General features: G+C 55.0%; 1 protein-coding gene across 3 annotated transcripts in view; it reads right to left on the bottom strand.

The window, feature by feature from the left end:
• The window catches only part of GNG4 (G protein subunit gamma 4), a 54,353-nt gene extending 35,325 nt beyond the window's left edge, over nt 1–19,028 (bottom strand). For 2 of the 3 annotated variants that reach the window (XM_045196596.2, XM_024561904.3), the window contains exon 1: nt 18,053–18,145. The gene's annotated coding sequence lies outside the window, so the exon portion shown is untranslated. Of the gene's footprint in view, nt 1–18,052; nt 18,146–18,956 lie in introns of those variants that run through there. The other variant, XM_053913441.1, reaches the window with a different exon arrangement.
• Between the last annotated feature and the right edge of the window lie 211 nt (nt 19,029–19,239).

Below are 19,239 nucleotides of genomic sequence, written 5' to 3'. Positions count from 1 at the left end.
GCCTCAAGGACTGGCGGGACACCTGTCCCCACACCCTGGCCCTGCATAAGTTCTGGGGGACCTTCAAGCAACCCAGAGAGGCTGGGGACACCTTGTCAGGACTGGGACGAAAGCTCCTTGCCAGCCAGTGGGATGCCTGCTTCAGTTAAGTGAGAAGAATCACTACCCCCCACTCCATGCCCGAGTTGGTGGGTAGAGGTTCCCACCAGCCCCATCCACCTCGATCCCCTGGCGGGACAGTGGCACTTGCTAGTGCTGGCCTCCCTGCTGGAAGCCAGCTGCCCTCCCCATGCCTCGCTCAGCTGTTGGCCTTGAGCCCTCCGCCTCCTCTGATTCAAGGGCTACCTCGTGCGTCCGCTCAAGGGAGCCTGGCCTCAGCATCTCATCCAGCTCACTGGTGGCCGCCAGGCTGACGCCTCTTCGAAGGCTGACTTCCTTGGAGTCTGACCGATCCCGGCAGCCACAGAACTTGCGTTCACCAACCCCCACCCTAGAGCCCACGGAACGGGGCTGGACCCGAGACTCGGGGCAGCTTCTCTTCGAGCAAGACTGGCACCTGCTGTCCTTGGATGTGATGCAGTCAGACACCTGCCTGGGGTTTCACGCAGGGAGTTGATTAGGAGTCAGGTGAGGCTGACGCTTGCGTAAGAAAGGCTGAGGTCCAGAAAAAGCATTGCGCTTATTTTACTTTTCCACCATGTTTAAGGTAACGGTTGGATTAATTCTTCTGAAATGTCAAGTACAAGAAACGTTAAAAAAGTTGACACCACACTCCCTCCATGTAATAGTCAAAATGACACAATTCCAATCCAGCCCTAGAGCTGGCTGCCCGCGCTTGCTGTTTGGCGCCTGGACTTCCCACTGCCACGCTTTGCTTCCACTGCCTCATTCCTGCGCCGCCCCACTCTTCCTGCTAACAGCTGCCTCTACTCACCTCCCGGCATCGTCCAGGCACTGCCACCCTCTTGGAGAAAGCTTCCCTGAGCTGGCCACTCCCTTTCCTATGACATTTCTAGGCTTCTCAGCGTCCTCAGGGCATTGGGCCTTGTATTCAAATCACCGTGAACCTGTCCCTTCTTCCTTTCCAGATGCCAGCTCTTCTGAGGGCAGAGTCTGCTAGGTTCGTTTTTATAGGCTCAGGGCACCTAGCAAATGGTTTTGCACTCAGTAGACATTTAATTAACTGAATCGAATACAGAAGAACAAACAAAAAACCCAGCATCAACTCCTTTCATTGAGCCAACGGTGCAGGGATGGCGGCGGCCTCCACAGAGTCTCATCATTTTTTGTTACAGTTTACATTCAATTCTACTTCGTATCAGTTTCAGGTGTACAGATAGTGGTTAGACAACCACGTACGTCCCAAAGTGTTGCCCCCGCTATTTCCCGTGCCCACCTGGCACCGTGCATAGTTATTACGGTGTTATTGACCATATTCCCTGTGCTGTGATTTACATTCTGTCACTGTTCTGTAACTACCGATTTGTACTTCTTTATACAAATTTTAAAAAATCCTCATCCAAGGACATTTTTTCACTGCTTTTTAGAGAGAGGGGAGGGAGGGAGAGAGAGAGAAAGGGGGAGAGAGAAAGGGGGGGGAGAGAGAGAGAGAGAGAGACAGAGAGAGAGAGAGAGAGAGAGAGAGAGAGAGAAACATTGACTGGTTGTCTCCTGTACCTGCCCCGACTGGGAATCAAACCTGAAATCTTCTGATGCAGGAGAGGATGCTCCAACCAACCGAGCAACACAGGCCAGTGCCAGCTTTGTACTTCTTAATCCCTTCATCTTTTCACCCATCCTTCCAACCCCTCCCCCCTGGTAACGAACAGTCAGTTCTCTGTATCTACGAGTCTGTTTCTCTTTTGTTTGCTTGTTTATATTGTTCTTTAGATTACAAATGTAAGTGAAATCATGTGATATTTGTCTTTCTCTGACTTATTTCACTTAGCACAATACCCTCGAAGCAGTGTCCACCCTGCGGCCCAGGATGGCTCTGCATGCGGTCCAACACAAAATTGTAAATTTACTTAAAACCTTTTCTTTTGCTCATCAGCTTTTGTTGGTGTTTGTGTATTTAATGTGTGGCCCAGAGACGCCAAAATGTTGGACAGCCTTGCTCTACGGCTACCCATGCTATTGTCGCAGGTGGTAATATTTCATTCTTTAAAAAAAATTTAATATATTTTATTGATTATTAGAGTTGTCCTATTTCTCTCTCCCCTTTATTCCCCTCCACACTGTACCCACCTTCCCACCAGCATTCCCTCCCCCACTTTAATTCATGTCTGTGGGTCATACATAACAGTTCTTTGGCTTCTCCATTTCCTATACTATTCTTACCCTCCTGTCTATTTTGTATCTACCATTTATGCTTCTTATTCCCGGTACCTTTCCCCTCTTTTCCCCCCCTCCCTTTCCCCACTGATAACACTCCATGTGATCTCCATTTCTGTGATTCTGTTCCTGTTCTAGTTGTTAGCTTAGTTTTTGTTTTTTGGGTTTGGTTGTTGCTAGTTGTGAGTTTGTTTCCATTTTACTGTTCACATCTTTGACCTTCTTCTTTTTCTTAGATAAGTCCCTTTAACATTTCATATAATAAGGGCTTGGTGATGATGAACTCCTTTAACTTGACCTAATCTAGGAAGCACTTTATCTGCCCTTCCACTCTAAATGATAGCTTTGCTGGATAGAGTCATCTTGGATGTAGGTCCTTGCCTTTCATGACTTCGAATACTTCTTTCCAGCCCCCTCTTGCCTGCAAGGTTTCTTTTGAGAAATCAGCTGACAGTTTTATGGGAACTCCTTTGTAGATAACTGTCTCCTTTTCTCTTGCGGCTTTTAAGATTCTCTCCTTATCTTTAACCTTGGCTAATGTAATTATGATGTGCCTTGGTGTGTGCTTCCTTGGGTCCAGCTTCTTTGGGACTCTCTGAGCTTCCTGGAAGTCTATTTCCTTTGCCAGATTGGGGAAGTTCTCCTTCATTATTTGTTCAATTAAGTTTTCAATTTCTTGCTCGTCCTATTCTCCTTCTGGCACCCCTATGATTCGGATGTTGGAACATTTCAAGTTGTCCCGGAAGTTCCTAAGCCTCTCCTCATGTTTTTGAATTCTTGTTTCTTCATTCTGTTCTGGTTGAATGTTTATTTCTTCCTTCTGCTCCAAACCATTGATTTGAGTCCCAGTTTCCTTCCCTTCACTGTTGGTTCCCTGTATATTTTTATTTCACTTTTTCCTCTAATTTGTGACCATACTCAACCATTTCTGTGAGCATCCTGATTACCAGTGTTTTGAACTCTGCATCTGATAGGTTTGCTATCTCTTCATCGTTTAGTTCTTCTTCTGGAGCTTTGATCTGTTCTTTCATTTGACCCTATTTTTTGTCTCTGCACACCTGTTATGCAGTAGAGGACGGAGCCTTAGGTATTCGCCATGGCGGGGCAACCTGCGTGGCTGTGTGGTGGGGCTGTATGTGGAAGAGGGGTCAGAGAGGGAACAATGTCTCCTGCTCAGCTCTCTTCCCGCTTTCAGTCACTTTCCCCGCTACCCACAAGCAAATTGGGCCCTTCTGGTGCTGATTCCCAGGTGGGCGGGTTTGCGTATGTTCTAGGACTCTGTGGGTCTCTCCAACAAACTCTGCTGTGAGGCTGGGAAGCTCCTCCCGCTGCCTCAACCCCTACAGATTTTACAGTCAGAGGTTTTGAAGCTTTATTCCCTGCACTGTAACCCTGGGTTACGTGGTCTGTCTTGCTCCCCAGTTGTTCCTCCTGGTTTATCCACACCCAAATGTGGGACTAACCGCTCTGCCAGCCACCGCCTTGGCCACCCCAATCATCCAGCACTGCCTGGCCTGCCCTGGTTCTCTATCTGCAGCCTTGCTGCGAATCTTCTCCTCCCCCACTGCCCGTCTCCACCCCTCCTACTGGTCTGGATGAATGTTTCTTCTTTAACTCTGATTGCTGGACTTCCTTATAGTTCAATTTTCTGGTAGTTCTGGTTATTTTTTGTTTTTAAATTTGCTGTTGTCCTTCTTTTGATTGTGCGAGGCAGCAAAGTGTATCTACCTATGCCTCCATCTTGGCTGGAAGTCTCATTCTTTTTTATGGCCAATATTCCATTGTATGTATGTACCACATCTGCATTATCCAAACGTCTGTTGATGGGCACTTGGGTTGCTTCCATATCCTGACTATTAGAAATAATGCTACAATGAACACAGGGAAGCATATATTCTTTCAAGTTAGTGTTTTGGGTTTCTTTGCATATATATCCCAAAGTGGAAGCACTGGGTCATAATGCAGTTGCATGTGTAATTTTTGGGGACTCTCCATACTGTTTTCCGCAGTGGCTGCGCCAGTCTGCATTCCCACCAATAGTGCCTGCGGGTTCCCTTTCCTCCACATCCTCGCCAAATCTTGTTGACTTAATGACAGCAATTCTGACAAGTGAGAGGTGATATCTCATTGTGGCTTTAATCTGCAGTTTTCTGATTAGTGATGTTGAGCATCTTTTCATATGTCTATCAATCATCTGTATGTCCTCTTTAGACAAGTGTCTATTCACGTCTTCCCCCCACTTTTTAATTATTTTTTAGTTGTATAAGTTCTTTACAAATTTTGGATGTTAACCCTTTATCAGATGTATCATTGGTAATTCTCTTATTCCATTCAGTGGGTTGTCTTTTCATTTTGTCAATGGTTTCCTTTGCTGTGAAAAAGCTTTTTAGCTTGATGTAGTCCCATTTAATTTTTTTTTAAGATTTTATTTTTAGAGTGAAGGGGAGGGAGGAAGAAAGGGAGAGAAACATTGACCGGTGCCTCCCATACACACTGCAACCAAGAACTGAACCCACAACCCAGGCATATGCCCTGAGCAGGATTCAAACCAGCAACCTTTCGTTTTGTAGGACGATGCCCAACCAACTGAGGCACACAGATCAGGGCTGTTTCCCTTTTCTTTTGTTTCCCTATCCAAGGAGATATGTCAGAAAAAATATTGCTGAGAGAAATTTTAGAGGTTTTACAGCTTATGTTTTCTTCTAGGAGTTTTATGGTTTCAAGTCTTACATTTAATTGTTTAATACATTTTGAATTTATTCTTGTGTACGGTGTAAGGTGTTCTAGTTTCCTTTTTTTGCATCTCTCTGTCTCTCCAATTTTCCCAACACCATTTACTGAATAGACTGTCTTTACCCCACTGTATGTTCTCGCCTCCTCTGTCATGCACTGACCACGGAGGTGTGGGTTTATTTCTGAGTGCTCTCTTCTGTCCCATTGATCTATAAGCATATTTTTATGTCAGTACCATGCTGTTTTGATTACTATAGTCTCGCAGTATAGTTTTACATCAGGTAGTATGATTCCTCCGACTTTGTTCTTCTTTCTCAAGATTCCTGTGGCTGTTCAGGACCTTCTGTGATTCCGTATAAATTTTTGAATTACTTGTTCTAATTTTGTGAAATATGCCATTAGTATTTTGATGGAGATTGCACTGAATCTACACCTTGCTTTGGGTGGTGTGGACATTTAATGATATTAACTCTTCCCATCCACAAACACGGTGTGTGCCTCCATTTCTGTCCCTCTGTATTTCCTTCTGACCCTTAGTAACAGCTGTCATCTTACCCCCAAAAGATTATAGCCAGTAAAATACCTCAGGTGGCAATAAAATTAGTAAGACAACTTAGCAAGTTCATAGAATATTAGACACCACCACATGACTTTTTTGAGACTATGTAACAACTGAATGGCTTGATCTCGGAAAATATAACAGTAATGTGGTTCTCACTCTAGATTAGACGAATTTATGACTGAATGACTCAGAGACAGTGAGCTACCTCCACCAGAGGAAGGAAGACCTGACCTCGCGGGCTGTCCCCTCTGACACTGTTGACAGGTTGTCACGTGTGTTAACAGATTTCTCCACGGTGCCTCTTCATACCGTGCAGACAGCCTGATCTGCATTGCTCAGGTGTGCTCGGCATGAAGGAGAATGTTGGAACAGCAGTGAAAAAAAAAAGACAGGGACACATTAAATGAGCCTGAAAATAACCTGGACAGATGTGTATTTCCCAGGAAAAAAGACGCAGAGTCTGACAGATGTTTTTCCTTAACGTGTCGACAGCCTGTGGATAATCCCAGCAAAGTGCCATATTTGCCGTGTATAAAGAGCACTTTCTTTACCCAAACTGCTGAGGGAGAAATGAGGATGTGCGTTATACATGGGTATAATGATTACATGCCGTGGGTATAAGAGTGGGTATAATCATCCTGTGTATAATGTTCACAAAAACGTGGGTGCACAATATACACAGCGAAATGCAGTCCTTTTGGGGGTGAACTGTCCCTAAGCAGCAGAGGTGGCGGCAGTGAGTGGCAGGGCTGGGCTGGAAGCGAGCAGAGGGGAATCCCCCCTCTTCCCCGCAGCCGGAGAAGCCACAGACCACAGGGTCTGTGCAGCCGACCCAACCCTTGGAAGTACCTGAAGTGATGCCAGTCCTCCTGCACAGTGGTTGGGCCCTGGGACATCTCTGGGTAAGACAGTGAGCCAGGGACACTGGCTGTGGCTATTGTTGTGAAGAGGCCCCTACCCGAGACGGGAAAGTGAGTAAAAGGCCATAAAAAGCCAGAAGAGTGGAAAGCGGGCACGTGGTCCAGCCCACATACAAAGTCTTTGTAAAATAGGGAAGGGTACAAAGGCCAGTGTCCCAGTCCGAGAGCAGGTAAGATAAGCTCTGGTCCAAGGAGAGGCTCACCCGAGACCACGGGAGCGTCAGAACCAGAGGGTAGTGCCTGGGGTCTGTGATAGCACATAGAGTCCCGCTGGCCACTCACCAGTGCCCACCTCGGCAGGGAGTGTGGGGGACCCACAGCCGGTCCCAGCACCACCTCATGCACCCACAAGGGGAGACTCAGCCTTCATGCGACGCCCTGTGGCAGGAGCAAGGCTGCTGGGAGATTCGTCCACAGGATGACACTGTTAGTGAACACAGAGGACCAGAACTAAAAGGGATTCCACAGACTACGGTTCCGGTGGGTTTGAATCTATGGGTCCCTTCTAAAGTTAAAAAAACAAACTAAAAATAGCAGTCTCCCTTATGGGAGTACTTCTAACAGCTACTGACTCGCAAGACGAGACATAGAGAATTCAGTGATACACTTCAGTTCCTTTTTACCTCGTTGATACACAGTTGCAAATTAGCTATTTACTCCACACGAGACACCCTGCACTCGGTCTGCAGCGGATGCCTGCGTGGACTGGGTTCTGAGCCCTCTGCAGGAACCCTGGGTGCCGCTGTGAGGAGCTGAGGCCTGGAAGAGCGGGCCGCTTACCCTCCTTTAACCAGCCAGTTGGTGGTTGAGGAGTGGTGGCACCACGCTGCGAGGAGCCCTCCTCTGACCTCTGTCTGGGGGCCTGGGGGTCCTCCCTTTCCCTGAACAGGCGAGCCCAGAGCAGGGTGGGGGGAACTAGCTCTGGGCGCAGACAGAGGTATTGCTCAGTGCTGCCTCGGGATGGCAGAGGACCAGGCTGGAGAAGACAGACAAGGGCATTTGGCTCTGCACTTTCACAGTAGGTCGTGACAGCCTGCCTCAGGGACGCGTTTCGCACACAAAGCTTTTGATTTATCTGAGGGAGGCTCTCAGGAAGGCAGGACCCCAAAAGCACCTAGACAGAGAACAGAGAAAGGGGAGGATGGGCCTGTTCCTGGGATGCCCGTGGTTGGGGGTGGGGCGGTGAGTAGGGCAAGACCACTGGGGGCCTGGGGGGTGCAGGTGGAGGGAGCTCAGTCAGCCCAAGAAGCAGGCCTGCAGCCTGTCATCATCGCAAGCAAGCCCACGCCCGCAGCAGCCTGTGGCCGCGCAGCGCCACCGTCACCGGTGCTGATGCCACATTCTCCAAGGCTTGGATCGGCAAGCAGCACCTGTAAGGGAGACAGGGTGGAGGTTTGGGTTGGCAAACAGCACCTGTAAGGGAGACAAGGCGGAGGTTTGCGTTGGCAAGCAGCACCTGTAAGAGAGACAGGGTGGAGGTTGGGATTGGCAAACACCGCCCACATGCCGGGTTCATCTCTGATGCTCAGGCAGCCCTGACGGCCTGCCTCTCAGTCCCTGGCCAGCCCGGGAGGCGAGATGGGCACGTGCAGGACTTGGAGCCCGACAGCTGAATTAATCCTGGATCTGCTTTCCATTCACTACGAAACTTTGGGCCATTACTTAACCCCCTGCTTTCTTCGACTGCAAAATGGGAAGAGAAATCATTATATTTGTTGCCTCTTGCTGCTGCAACAAATTGCCACAAACTTACCGCTTGCAACAATACAAACTTAGTATCTTATGGTCTGGTGTTTGGAGGGCCGAAGCTGCTGGGGGTTCTGGGGAGAACTCCTGGCCCACCTGATCTCCAAGCCAGCAGCCCTGCCTCCTCCTGTCTCTCTGGCGCTGCTTCCCTCCTCTCATAAGGACACACGACGACGTTGGGCCCACCAGGTAACCCGGAAAGATCTCCCCACCTCAAGACTCTGAACTTAACCAGTGCTGCAAACTCTCTTCTGCTCTGTAAGGTAAGAGATTCGCAGGTTCCAGGAATTAGGGTGTGGCCATCTTGGGGTGGGGGATTGTTTTTCCAACCACAATAGTTGCCAAGGAAAAAACAGCTAATACAATAAAAGACACGTAAAGCCTGGCATGTAGGTAGCACTCAGTACATGTCAGCCATTATTATTATTGTTATTTGCTCAAGCAGAAACTCAGCCTGGAAAGCCACCCACTGGCTCTGCCACAACCCTTCCCTCTGGCCAAATCCCAAGCCCTTCTGGAAGCCTTCCCTGACCAAGGCTGGGTTGGTGTCCTGCACTGTTTGGGTGGAACCTGTTCTTGATTCCATGCTGTGTCGGAATCATCCGCCCCCCTCACTAGGTTGTCAATCCCTCAAGAGCGGGGACCTCCTTGACCTCCTGTCCGAGCTCCATACCCAGTACACGTCATGCAGATGCACTCACAGCTTGTCAGGGCTAACGTCCTTCCTGACTCTTAGCAGACCAGGGGGAGGCAGGTTCGCCCAGACCAAGAGCTGCTGCTACCAGCGTGGAAGGGGAGGCAGGCAAGTCTGTACTTTGGGGTCACCACGCTCCGCACAATGGCTGTTCTTCAGGGTGCATTGCTGGCTCCCCAGTGAGGAGGAAAACAGGCGAAGACAGGGCCATGTGTTCAGCCGGAAAGGAGACTCAGGTCCGGCAGTGTTTCAGCCATGTGATGATGTTTGCTCTGCGTCCCAGCTCCAAGAGGGCAGGAGAGGCCGGCAGAGGAAACGGAACTGGGGACACTGACCTAGTTTGGGGGTTATCACATGCAAGGAAGCGGATGCGCAGAAATCGCCTGGTTCAGTGGTTTGTAAAACACAGATTCCCAGGCTCCAGCCCAGGCCTGCTGAGTCAGAATGTCCAGGGCAAAGGCAAAAAGCGGTAGTTTTGAAAAAACTACCCAGGTACCACTTCCGGTCAAGGTGGCGATGTAGATAAACACGGCTCACTTCCTCACACAACTATATCACAGTTACGACTAAACTGTGGAACAACCATCATTCAGAACCGTCAGAAACGGAGCAGAATGGAAGTCCTACGACTATGGAATTTAATGAAGAAGCCACGTCCAGAGTGGTAGGAGGGGCAGAGATGCACAACAGCTGGTCCCAAACCCATATGTGGCAGATAAAAATTGAGAGGGATATCTCAGGAGTGAGGGGTCCCAGCCCAAGTCACAGGGTGCCAAATCTGGGCTGTAGGGGGGCTGAGTCACCTGGGCGATTTGATGTTTCACCAAAAAACTCTGCATGAAACATGATGCATGAGCGGGCACTTTGTCGTGATGAAGCTGCCAATCACCAGGTGCCCACAGCTGTGGCCTTCTGAATCAGCCGAATAGTTTCCATGGAGGAATGTTCAAGCTTAACACAAAATTTGAGGCAGATTCGTTGCTCTACTCACTCAGTCATTTTGAATGTGATGGCCACACAGTACACGTGCTCACCCAATGGCGTCTACCGCCCCCACTGACTAGTGCAGTGAATTCATTATTATTCACGCATGCGCATTCCAGCCCACTCTCCTCGGTTACATTGATGTCGCACAAACCATTCTTGTTATATTAACAATGGCTGGACTTTTCCCAGACAGACCTTGTATACGCCTGACCCATGGACATGGACAACACTGTGGGGGTTGCCTGAGGGAGTGGGGGCGACTGGGTGGAGGAGGCAGAGGGGGAAAAGTTGGGACAACTGTAGCAGCATAAACAATAGAATGTAATTTAAAAATCTACCCGAATGATTCTGCCATGCAGCCCGGCGTGGGGCCACTGGTGGGTCTGCGCCGAACTGGACAGTCAGCCTGGGCTGCAAACAAGTGGCTTCCAAAGCACATGCGTAGAGCGGAAGGGCAGCCAGCGCAGCCCGTCCTCCAGCAGCAAACTTACAGTTACCTCACCAGGCCCCACGGCCCGACACAGTCGTGCCCCTGACCTGCGGGGAACACGTCCCGAGACCCCCGTGGAAGTCTGAAGTCATGGACGGCACGAAACCCCACGCTTGCGCACACACGGAGCACTTCATGCTTGTCTCTGGTGCACCGGATGTGGGCGTCACCAGTCGGTGTGGCGCCCAGATGGCTTCTAAGTGATACGTGGGCGGGAGCGTCTACAGTAGACAGACGCTGGACGGAGGGACGATCCACGTCCCGGGGGGGCCAGGGCGGGCCAGTGCGTGGTTCCATCACACTACTCAGAATGGTGCACAATTTGAAACTTCAGAGTCGTTAGTATCTGGAATTTTCCACTTTTCATATTTTCGGACCTCAGTTGACCGTGGAAACTGAAACCATGGACAAGGGGCCACTGTGTAGAAGGTCTCACCGAGCGGTCTCCTTGTGCGTCCAGGCCCACAGCAGAGGGGCTGGAGGGCAGCCTCTCTGCAGAGCTAGCCCCCTGCCCCCTCAGACCACTAGTGGGGGGGCCTATGGCCCAGCGTCCCGGGCACCTCGGGAGGCTCTGTCTCTGGTGCTGGGCGAGACCGGCCCCTGGGCTGCTGTGGCGTCTGCAAAGCAGGTGAGAGCTCTCCGTGCCTGTGCCACGTCGCTCTGCCTGTCCCTCTGAGTTATGCTGCCAATGCTCTTCCTGGAGATGCAGTTGCCTCGTGCGCTGGGGGTGCAGAGACAGGAGCCCGAGGGGAGCAAAATCCCGGTCCTGTCCAGGAGGGCGGCGGAGCAGAAACCACCTGTGGCCCATGACGTCCCACCTGCTTCCATTCTCATGGGCTCCACGCGCACCAGACTCGGTCATTCCCAGTCGCCTAGTGGGACCGCGAGTCCTCCTGGGAGCAGCCCCTGCAGAGCTGCCGTCCTCACCCTGGCCCCCTGGCTTCCTTCCTGGTTGCATTTTCTCCCAAGCACTTAATATGATTTAAGATGCTCATTTATTAATTTGCTTACTTAAGTTACTTTTGCCTTTCTGACTTATTGGTCTGACCCCCCACTAACATGTAAGTTCTGCTTGGGCAGGACCCGTGTGTTTCCCTCCACTGCCCGCTTCTTGTTTACTGCCGTGTCCCGGGCACTAAGGAGTGGTGAGAGGAGGGCGAGGAAGCCCCTGTAGGGGAGCCGCACACCACACGGCACAGGTGCGGGCAGGTGGGGCAGGAAGGGCAGGGAGGCCTGGGCCAGGGAATCCAAGTTGCCGCGGCGACCGTGAACCAGGGCCACCGGAGCTTGGGGGCAGGAAGAGGATCACCCAGAGGTGTGGGAAGAACGTAAAATAAAAACTCTCACCGAAGCTAATGAACTGCAGCCCAGATGAAGCCGGTGTGTCTGGGAAAAAGAAGCACAAACGAGAGGCCTGGCTGGAAGTGCTGGCCCAGAACGTGAGTCACCAGCGCGAAGGGGAGGGGGTGGCGGGCGCAGCAGCCCCCGGGACTGGGGGGCAGGGGCATCCCTTCTGAGGGACCTCACCTCGTGAAAACCTGCATTGGAAGGAGGGTGCATTTCACAGAATAAATTTTGGTTTGCCTGGACACTCACATCTGCTCTTTGAAGCCCCCGCTGTGTTTACTGCCTGTTGGAGCCCCCGGGAAGGGTGGCTGCCCACCACGTGGCTCTGCCTGGGCACCGGGGACCCCCTGTCTGTGCCCAGCCAGACTCTACTCCTCCCCCATGGCCCCTCCTCACCTGCAGGTCTCACATGCTGTCCCCACCGGCCTCCTCCTGCATTCACTAAGCCAGGGCGTGCTACCCTGACAGACCAGCCCCAAACTGGGAGCCCAGGGCTTCCCGGACATTGGCCCCTCCCTTCCCCTCACCTTCAGCCAGCAATGCAGACTGAGCGGCAGGCCTGAGGGCCTAGGAGCCCACTGCAGTCCGCCCATGGGCTCTGCCTGCCCTCCCTCCCTCTTCTGTCTCCTTGCTCTGACTGGCCACACACAGCACCAGAGGGCCAGAGCGAAATCCTGCATCTGCCCCACGGCAGCCCTGGACCCCATCCTCAGGGCACAGCCTCCCACAGGCATCCCCCTTCCTGGCACTCCCGCAGCCTGGGGCCTCTGCCATGCGGGTCCCTCTGCCTGGAAAGCCCTTCCTCATCTGTCTGGACTGAAAAACCTCCTTCAGCTGCTGGGACCCGAGGACGCAACGTCTGGGGCAGACCCGCCCCGAGTCCCCCTGTGCCGGTGCCCCCGCTCCCACAGCAGTCTGAACGCACCTGTCACAGCTGTCCAGGGACAGGGAGGCTCCTGAGTTCTGTGACGGGCCTGCCGTGTCTGATTCGTGCTGAAGTTGTAGGGAGACTGCGGGGGGCCCACACTGTTGGGGGCCGGTCTTGGGTGCTGCAAACAAAGCCCTGGGACTCACATGGTGTTTTAGAATGTCCTGAGTTACTTTCAGCAAGACACACGCGCCGAGGGAGTCGCTCGGTGGTGTGCAGAGATGGAGGAGGGCATGGTTAGCAGAGAAACGCACAGGAAAGCCAGAGCGAGGCCAACTGTCTGGGAAGGCTGGTCACAGAGATGCAAACTCCACCACCAACACACCTTCTTTTCAATCAGGCCGTGCTGGTCTGACCCAACGACCAACTTATTTCAAACACTGGTTACGACAACAGATCTAGCACAGGAGAGGGTTTGGAGAGAAACTGGGAGTTCAGAGGAATCGGCCTGTTGTTGAGTGCAGAGAGCCTGGGGCGTGGGGCTGGGCCCCAGGCAGGTCACGTGGGGCTCTGTCTAGTGGGGGGGGGGGTCCCAACGGTGTGAGAACATGGAGACAGGGAAAGCAGGGGCTGCCGTGGACAGAGTGAGCACAAAGGAGCCAGTTCTACAGACCGACCACGCAGAGGAGGATGGTGCTGAGACACCAACCCAGGGCCAGGGCCAGGGCCAGGGCCAGGGCCAGGGCGATGGGTCCACAGCAGGACCTCCCGGGGGCCCAGAAGGTCTAGGGAAGCGGAGCCTACAGTCCCTGCTGGAGGAGACCCAGCTCAGAACAGTGCGGCACGCTGATGGAGGCCAACGAGTGGCCTGCGCCTCACCTCACCCCAGAAGCAGTTCGGGGGCTGATGTCGCTGTCAGTGCCCCTGGGATTTCCCTTGGGGTTCAACACCGGGGTCTCTGCACCCAGGCTCACTGCCCCGGGCAGCCGCACTCCAGACCCACCGCTGCCCCGAGGTGTCCGGAAGCCTGACTGCGCCTTCAGCTCCCGTCACAATGGCTCTCCCCTCGAACGTTCGAACGTTCGCTTGTGCACTTAAGTCATCTGTCACCTTAGCCAGGGCACGGCCCTCTCTGGTAGGCGTGCCCCACAGCTGTGGGGGGGTAAACAAGCAGCTACAGATGGAGGCAGCCCTGGGTTGTTGAGCAGCTGTCAGGGCAAAGAGCACACAAAACCGTCCTGAGACCGGGAACAGAAATAAACAGAGTGGGACTCCTCACGCTGGCCTAGCACGCCACGGGCTGGGGGCTCCAGACCCCGCTGAGGGAAGGTCCTGCTGGAAACTTGGAAGGGGATCTGAACGCATCACCCCAGACAGGCCACTCTGGCCCAGGGAGGATTTTGGGCTGAGGGCAATTAAGAGCCAGCAGACATGGGGAGGGGGCACTCTGGCCTCTCCGTCTGACAATAGCAGGCCCTGACTTTCTCGGGCGCAGGGACACCCCTTGCATGTCCCACAGCCCAGGAGGCAGAAGGTCTGCCCGGCAGACCTCACCAAACCAGCCCTCACCTGCCCTAAGTTTCCCCCGACAGTTAGATGCCTTCCCAGATTGACCGTCCCTAGAAACTCAGCCTCCCCTCTGCCTTGTCACCTTCCCACAACTTCTTTCCCTTTGTTAAAACACAAGCGTGGGGCCTCCCCCTCCTGCTTGGCTGTGCTGCTCCTGTGGGCCCAGGTGACCAGCCTCTCTGCTGTTAACCTCTCCTGCTGCTGCATTTTCCCTCAGGGGACAGAGGAAAAGTTTTCTTCCTCCCCACTGTTTCCGTCAAGGGTACACAGAGCAGGACCCCTGTGCGACTGGACAGACGGCCCCAGGCCAGGCTGGACACAACTGCAGAGACACTCGTTCATGGGCAGGTGTGGACCCTCACTCAGGTAAAGAAAGAAGGGAAGCTGGAGGCCACTGGGAAGGGGGCCACAGATTCAAGGGGTCCCCCAAAGCACAGACTCAGTCTGTGAGGGGCCTGGGCTGCCGGAGCCTTGCAAGGGCAATGGGTGTTGGTAGGCGGGACAGCTCTTTGCAAGGTGTGTTCACAGTTTGATTCTGGGCACAGGAAGGTGGGCTCTGGTGCCTGACCTGGAAGCAGACCTCGCGGCCTTTGCCCTCCGGCAGCGTCAGGGCCTGAGCCACAGAGCCAGCCATCTCGGAGACCCACCTGCTGGCCACTGGCCTTCAGCACCTCTCCCCCATCACTCTGCCGTCACCGCCCCGCCCCAGGATCCCCCTGCTCTTTCCTTCCTGTCCCCTAATTCCGTTTCTCCTAATGGGACCTCCCTACCGGAGGGGAGTGGGGCAGGGGGGCACATTTGTTTGTCACGGCAGCACCTTTTGCTGCCGTTGTGAAGGTGTTCTATCTAATAAGAGCTCCTAAAACAATGGACAATGTTTCCCTCCTGCCCATGGCTGTCCCTGCCTCCTCCTTTGGTGGCGACCGGGCAGGGGTGGACGAGAGGGCCCAGGGCTGCGAACTGGATGTGAGCACCAGGATGCACGGGAACGGGCGAGAAAAGCAGAGAGGCGCACCCAGTGGGCGGAGGGCTGTCCTCCGTGGGGGAGCAGAGCGCTTGGGCCCCAAAGGAGGCTGAAGCATTTCTTTGATCTCTTCTATCTCCCTCTCCAGCCCCCAGGGAGCAAAGGTTGGAGAACTGTGAGCCCAGACAGGGGAAGGAGCACGCACAGCCCTTCTCTCCCCACGCCTCAGCCGCTCTCACTTCTGGGTGCACACGCTTGGCCTTGGTTAGTTGAAAAGTCACCACTCTCCACCAAACACCTTGCCAGTGGTCACCCTGCGTTTTGCTAAAGAGAAAGCTTGCAGGTGTGGTGTGAGGATTAATGAGACCACCCCCGTGATGTGCCCACCAGGCCCTCCCTCCCCCACTGCCAGCTCACCTGGGCTCCTCCCAGGCTGGGCCCTGACCGGGGACCCTCAGGGCTTCGGGGACACTAGCTTCTCCACAGCTTCAAAGACCTCCTCACCTCCTGGACATGTGGGGCCCATGCACAAGCACCATGCCTTCAACACACCCTCGTTCCCATCTGCACCTTGTGTGCTGAGGTCCACTAGGAACGCTGGTGACAGGCCAGCTGCCATTTGACCCACAAAAGCCCCCGGACGCAGCTGTTCAACTGACGTGTACGTCCTCACTGTCTTCTCTGAGGCATTCTTCTCCAGCAGCATTTCCCGCCTCCACTTCCTTCCCCAACTGGAAATCTCATTTGTATCTGCTTTCACTTCTGATCACTTATTTAAGATACCTGCTTTATTCTTCGTGTGGTTTACATCAGCTGGCTGCAAGCTCGCAGCAGTATTATGCTAACTTTTACATGTTAGAATTGATCTCTGGTTTTCCTTTTTCCAACACTCATTTATCTTCTCTAATTTTCAATGAAAACAACCTGGCTACTGTTAAAAGGATATTTCATAGTATTTTTGGTGTATTAAAGGAGTTCAATTTCAGTTTCTGGTTTACAAAAACTGAACAAATGATCTCTCTACCTGGATAGTAAGTCTCTTTATGCCTGACTATGTCTAGAGCCAATAAAAGTACCGAGTGAAAAAGGAAACTGCAAGATTAGATGGTAGCATATGCTCCCAAAGGTGTTCTGGGAACAGATCGGGTAGTATCTTAAAGATACTGTTTCAAAATTCCAAAAAGAAAAAGGGCAATTAAAATGTATTGCGTTTTAGGCAGTGTGCCTTCTTCAAGTAGAACAAAAACGAGACGAACTAAGAAAAAATGTTAGAGTGAGGCGTGGCTATAAATAAACGAGACTGACTCGTGTTGTAGACATCAGTCATTTCTCAGCCATTTGGTCGCCTTCCGAAACAAGCAGTAGTGTGTGTGTGTGTGTGTGTGTGCGCGCGCTCATGTGTGTGAGTGGTGGTGTTACACACAGGTGCTCCTAAAGCCCCACCCCATCTTCCAGAGACAGCTCCCTGGTTCTTGCTCCCCCAGGGGCCAGGAGATGACAGTGCCCAAGTTCCCACCTCATGCTCCACCGTTTCTAAGAAAGTGCAGAGATTTGGGTGCGTCAAGGACTGTCAGTTTCATTTAAAAAACTGTAAATTGCATGTGTGAAACCTTTTCCTGGTTTTTCTACCATGGACCAAGGCGATGCCTAGCCAGCCAGGGGCCAGTGGGAACGACCCTTCTCCTGTGCTGTTTCTCAGCTGACCGGGCTTCCTTTGGGCAATTGATGGAAAGGAGGCTGAAGACTGGAGTCACGGGCAAGTGGAGGAGCCAACAGAAGGCCACTGTCCTAAACAGTCACGTCAGCCTAATAGCCCCAGCGCGGCCACTCCTTAAACTAGCAAAGCGCCCCGGCACACCTTGTGTTTATTTGCGTCGACACGGACTGGTGCAATGTCCCCTTTTCCAATGGCTGGCCAGTGAGCCAACCTCACACTTGGGTAACAACGCACGGTTTACAGGTGCGGAGTCTCCTTTCTCAGGACTGAAAGGCCTTCCACCTCCGGGGTTCCCGCCGCAGCCTCTGCGGGAAGCAGGGCCAGGGCCACGCGGCTGCCTCCCCGCCAGGGGCAGGCAAAGGGTTTCCCCAAAGAACCCAGGGGCCGGCACAGAGCCGAGGTCCCCTCGGGGCTGCTCTGAGGCGCCTGCCTCTGGATTTCCCGGCCCCCCTGGAGGACCGAGGAGCGGAAGGCAGCGCTGGCGCGTCTTCACGGGGACGTGAGCTCAGTCCAGCAGGCCTTGGCCGTGACCAGCGTTTTGCAGCCCTGCGAGGGAACAGCAAGCCAGGGGAAACGGGGGGGGGGGTGTGCAGAGGGTCCCAGGGGACCACCAGCCACTTTACCACTTTATCAGACTTCGCATTTGGGACTCCCTAATACCCTAGTTCAAGATACACGAAACAGGCAAATCCTCTTAAATTAGGACGCCTTCTCCAGCCCCACCCTGCCCCTCGCCCTCCCGTTATTACAAGGCATAAATCAGACCGGCGCTCCCCAAAGCCATCGGGCGCGCGCCGCCAGTGCAGCGCAGTTCAGCACCAGCCGCGCGGACAGACGCCATAGGAGGGGACGACCCCGCGCCCCGTTGCCGCCAGACCCGGGAGAGGCCGGCGTCCCGGGTGTTAGGAATCAACGCGACTTCTGCTGCGCTCGCCGAAAGCGTTTCCCCCAATAAAATGAGCGACTGGCCAGTCCACCCCTTCCATGACGGTCCTGTTCGACCGGGGCGTCCCTGCCGAGACAGGAGCCACCGCTCGGTGACCTACATACAGACGCGGTCCCCGGTGTCTCGCCGCCTCCGACGCCGACCCCCGGGAGTCTCCCGATCGGCCCGTACGCACCTGCGCTCCGCGAGGGTCCCGGGTTCGAGCAGCCGCGCACCTGCCGCCCAGCTGCTGGCCGCGCGGGTTGGGCCGCCGGCACCGGGCCCGCCCTGCGGCTCCGGGACGTTCCGCCGACCCCGCTGGTTCCAGCTGCCCTGAGCCCGCGGAGCCCGGGCCACGCCGCCCGTCCGCGCCGCCCCGCCGCCGCTTGCCGCTCACGCGCGGGCTTTGTCTCCCGCGCGGCGCGCGCGGGGGGCCAGGCGGCTCGGCATCGTCCCCGTGGGCGCGGGCGGGGGGCGGGAGCCCGTCAGCGCCCGCCGGCCCCGGGGAGGCAGAGCGGGCCCAGCCGGGGGCAGCGGGGGCGAGGCCGGCCGGACGCCGAGCGCTTGTCCACTCGGTCGTGCGCGCGGCTCGGGAGCGCAACCCGGCCCCGCCTCCTCCCTCCGCGGGGGTCGCGGCCGCTCCGCAGCGGGGTCTCCCCGGGCGCCCGGGAGGGGCTGGGAAATCCCGCCCGCCGCCGACGTCACTGGTGCGTCACCGGGGCTCCCGCACCCGGGCTCCGCGCCCCCAGCCCCGCGCGCCCCGCCTCCCGTGCCCCGCCCGCAGCCCCCGCCCTGCGCCCCCCCCCCGAACTCCCACCGTGCTCGGCCCGCGCCCCCCGCCCAGTTCTCAGCTCCCCCGACCCCGCTCGGCCCGCGCCCCGGACCCCGCCTTCCATTCCCGCATCCCGCGCCCCGCGCCCCCAGTCTGGCTCCCAGCGCCCCTCGCCCTCTGTGCGGCCCCCGCGACCCCGCCGAGCTGCCCGGCCTCGAGCCCGCCCTGCACCCCGCCTGCGGCGCGCGCCGCCCGGGCTGGGGGAGGGGAGGTGGGGAACCGGTGCTCGCGGGTTCCCGACCAGAGCCTCCCGCAACCCCATCTTTACCTGCGGGCTTGGCCCGGCGACACGCCGGCTGGGCGCGGCAGCTCACACGCAGCACCTGGGAGCGCGTGAACCCCCGCCCGTGGCCCGGGGCGGTGACACCTGTGCGTACCCGCGCTTCCCGGGGAGGCTCGGGCCGCCCGCACAACGCGGCGGAAAGCACCGGGGGTGCCGGGCCGCGGAGCGGGCGCCCGCAGCGAGAGCCGCTGGCGTCTCAGAGGCGGGGACGCTCGCCCGATATTCGTGGGGAGCCAGCGAGGTTCAGCCCAGACCTGGGTCTGGCTTC

This window comes from Desmodus rotundus, chromosome 10 (genome assembly GCF_022682495.2).
Source record: "Desmodus rotundus isolate HL8 chromosome 10, HLdesRot8A.1, whole genome shotgun sequence".
Classification (NCBI taxonomy): domain Eukaryota; kingdom Metazoa; phylum Chordata; class Mammalia; order Chiroptera; family Phyllostomidae; genus Desmodus; species Desmodus rotundus.
Note: the sequence above shows the minus strand (reverse complement) of the source record. Positions and strands in the feature narration are given on the sequence as shown.